Source organism: Vulpes vulpes, chromosome 2, assembly GCF_048418805.1.
Source record: "Vulpes vulpes isolate BD-2025 chromosome 2, VulVul3, whole genome shotgun sequence".
Classification (NCBI taxonomy): domain Eukaryota; kingdom Metazoa; phylum Chordata; class Mammalia; order Carnivora; family Canidae; genus Vulpes; species Vulpes vulpes.
Window position 1 is genome coordinate 65,219,535 of NC_132781.1, and position 4,270 is coordinate 65,223,804.

At 35.0% G+C, this 4,270-nt stretch overlaps 1 pseudogene; it reads left to right on the forward strand.

Annotated features, from left to right (window-relative positions):
* On the forward strand, nucleotides 1-2,954 carry LOC112923638 (UDP-glucuronosyltransferase 2A3-like; annotated as a pseudogene).
* Nucleotides 2,955-4,270: the final 1,316 nt, after the last annotated feature.

Here is a 4,270-nt window from a genome sequence, read left to right on the forward strand (position 1 = left end):
ATGAGAGGGGCCATCTTTTGCTTGGGTTGTAGCATCTGTAAAATCTCTTTGAGAAACTTGCAAGGTAAAATAGTGTTCCCAGGGGGGCTCTTGATTTCTGCTAATGGCAATATGTGTATTGATGTTTGAAATTTTATTTCAAGATTCTGAATATCCTCTTCTTTCCCCCAGTGAAGCTATCATTGCAATACAACCTCGATTGTGAGTTGCTGTTGCAGGAGTAATGAATCAGTGTTTATTAGACATAAAAAGTGAGATATGACTCATGGGTCTCTAATCTCCCATTCCATGTTTTTTTATCTACTTCCATTTTTCACACATCAATACACACAGATGTTCAGAAGCATGTACATATAACACAGAATGGTTCACAATTCTTCACAGTCGTCTCAGTGATGGAAGATGAGAAAAATTATACTCTTCACCTCTTCCAAATTCATCTATTAATATAAAAGCTTGTGCAGTTTGAGTACCCATCATAACTTCTGGGAAAACTTTCACTTAGTAGGGGTAGAAATTGTTTATTGAAAGTGTTAAAGAAAAGGATTTACAGTGATGTACATTAATTATTAACATAGAGGGACAGATAAATGAGTACGTGAAAGATTACCCACTACATATCTTGAAACATTATCATCTACCTAAATCTGAATAGCCAAGGGGCATATGAACATTTGCATAGAGTTTTCTTATTAAATCAGTCAGTGTAGGAAAAAAAAATCTGAAATAGATCATATTGATTCCTAGACCTGCTGTGAGTTTGAGTATGATATTTTACCTAGTGACATTTCAGCCTTTTGGTTATTTAGGCAGAAATCACACTTCTTCCATTTTGTACAAAACCATACATCTTTGCTCTAGTACTTTTTTTCTAGTCACAGATCTAGTCAGTAAGTACAACTTTCTTTTTTTTTTTTTTTAATTTTCTTTATTTTTTTCATAAGAGTCACAGAGAGAAAGGCAGAGACATAAGCAGAGGGAGAAGTGGCTCCTCATGGGGAACCTGATGCAGGACTCAAACCAGGACCCTGGGATCATGACCTGAGCCAGAGGCGGGTGCTCAACCACTGAGCCACCCAGGTGTCCCAGCAAATATAAATTTCAACTGTGTTTCTAACATCTCTTATTATCAGTCTATGTTTCAGGGTATTGTGATCCCATGTTTAAGTTATTAATCCACATTTTTAATCATTTCCCTTCTTTTAAAATCTTATCTTTACATGCCAATTTATGTTTAGCTGCCAGAACTGTTTGCTAAAGGAAAAATTTGATCTTGTGACTGACTCCCCTTAAAACCTGAGCAAATAATTTTTGCATATAAATTAAAATCTAAACTCATTGTATATGACTCGAGACTAACTTATTGTCTCCTATTTCAACCCCACTTTCTTCTATAACCCACTGCCCACAGCTTTATCTGAGACCCATATGCACTGGAATAATTTCCCAATATCCATCTCAATATCCATGAATGGCTCCCATCTTTCTATTTACTGTGAACTCTGCCTTTTTGCCACACTCTGCCTATAACCTACAGAGCTTCATTTCACCCCATGTGTTATCTGCCTCAGTAAAGTTGTTCCTAACAGTTTCTTATAGGAATAATTGTGTTCTTCCTCTGGAATTCTTAACACCCTGAAATATTTATATTTCGTTCTTTTCAAATGTTCCCTGAAATATCCAAATGTAATTAAGCAAATCAGTCGTTATTCCCCATTGGGAAAAAGATGTGGAATATGTTTACTTAAACTACCTGGCACCTTTGATCATAGGGTGGAATGGGTGTCAGAGTGTGTGTGTAGTTCTGTGTATGAAATATTAATTTTAGGATGTCATTTCTCTCTTTACCAATCCAAAGAATAAATGTATCTTTATTTCATGCATTTTAAGTTCTAGAAGTTTGGAATAATTTTTCCCAGATATTTTTGCCTGTTTTATTCTCTCAATGAACATAAAACTTGCATGCAATGAATAAACTTTTCCCTTTAAAATTAATTTTTAACTTGTTCTATATCTAAACTGCCATTTTATCTCTCCTTTCAGCAGCAACACACTGTGACCTCTACAGAACAACGTGCAAGGGTGTTGCTGTCATAGCTGAGAAGTGGGCCATGACGATTCTGCTGCTGCAGCTCTTCTGCTCTGATTATGAATTCTGCAGGAAGATTCTGGTGTTGGCCATGTGACATGAGACACTGGCTTTTTTTTTTAATTTTTTTTTATTTATTTATGATAGTCACACACACACACAGAGAGAGAGAGAGGCAGAGACACAGGCAGAGGGAGAAGCAGGCTCCATGCACCGGGAGCCCGACGTGGGATTCGATCCCGGGTCTCCAGGATCGCGCTCTGGGCCAAAGGCAGGCGCCAAACCGCTGCGCCACCCAGGGATCCCCGAGACACTGGCTTAATGTAAAGATAATTCTGAACAAACTCACATGAGATAACAGTGTTGACTCCTTCATATACTCACCTGTTGACTACAAGAAGCCTTCCCTCCTGAACTTCAAGGTAAGCCATTCACCAGATAACACAACGTTATTTGAGAATTCAAATAATAAATTTATAGACCTAGTTCTTAAAGTCTTACCAAAGCAAACATCCTGGCAGTCAACAATAAAACAGAGATTTCTTTGTTGAAATGACTGAAAAAATAAAAGTCCTTCATGAGAGTATAATCTACAGTCACACTTCAGGAAAATGACTACAAAGCAATGCTTATAGATCCTCTGGTGCCCTGTGGAGACCTGGTGGCTGAACTGCTTGCAGTTTCTTTTGTGATCACTTTAAGAGCTTCTGTAGGAAGCAAGAAGGAAAAATATTGTGGGAAACTTCTAGCTCTGTCTTCCTATGTATCTGTTCACACGACAGGACTAACAGACAGAATGACCCTTCTGGAAAGAATGAAAAATACAATGCTTTCTGTTCTCTTTTACTTCTGGATCCAGGATTAATGATATTCATTTTGGTGAACTGTTTTATAGTGAAGCATTAGCTAAAAGACTTTGTTTTCACTTTAAACTTATCAGAAGAAATTAGAAAGATGTAAGTGAAATCTAGATTAATAAAGGAATACATTATAAAACACCTGTCTTCTATTTTAACTCTGCAAGTGATAGCAATGAACTGGTTATCAAAAACTAAGTGGGAATGGAGACAAGAAATCTCTTGCCATGGTTACTCTTTACAGTTATCCAGTCATTTCCCATAAGATACCTTCATACTTGTTAAATTCATACCCAAAACAATACAAAACATACACAAAATAATTAATCCTCTGAAAGATGGATTGTTTGTCATATTTGGATATGACATATAAGTCCAGTAGCAGAAGTTTTCATATTGGAAGAAATTGTCGATATTCTTGGTAAAAATAGTATTTATTCAAAGACTAAGATAACCTACTTACTGACACCAGTAATAAACTGAAATATGTTAACATTAACAACAAGAATAACAAAGAGATTTAATTTGCCTAAATCTGCTCCAAAAATTATTGATAATTGGGGATAATTATACTCAATCTTATATCATTCCCATTGAAAGAGAGTCCTCACCATTTTTGTCTCTCTCATAAATTTAAGATGAAAATCCTATTTGGAAAGTTTCATTGTGACTGGTCATTGAAAATTTTCCTAGAATGCTTTATATTTATTTCTTGGAGATAGTTCCACAAAGAATAAAAAATCTAAAAAAAGTGATTAGAAAACTAAAAAATTGTTTCTTAGCAGTAAAAGAGAGATTTTTTTTTTTACTTACCTGATGTACATTTATTCTCTCTTTTATTTTCTTGCCTTTTCTGATAAAAATGCCTTTTTTTTTTTTGCAATATTCCTGAGTGATTCAGTATGATCTGAATCATTTAACTCAGACAGGCTTCCACTTAAACTATCTTTGAGTAGTATGCACAGATATGAACCAACAAACAAAGGTTCACATTAGATAGAATATATTATATAATTCACTGAATATCTAGTTTCAAAGAAACTCACTTCAAAAATTCTTAGATTTGGACATGATTTGAATTTAAGTGCACTGATTTGTTATAATTAATTAATTTAATAATCACTACACATTACTATATAGATTTAGGTAAAAAACACAAGAGTCTTGGCCTCCAGTCTACCTACCTTCAGAGAGAAAGAGATAGAACTATAAGTTCTATAGGTCACACACTTTGATAAAATAGGATTATGAGTAAAGACCTCTGGAAGAAAAAAAAAAAAGACCTCTGGAAGGACTTAAGTTGATAGCAAGAGGACAGAAGTAT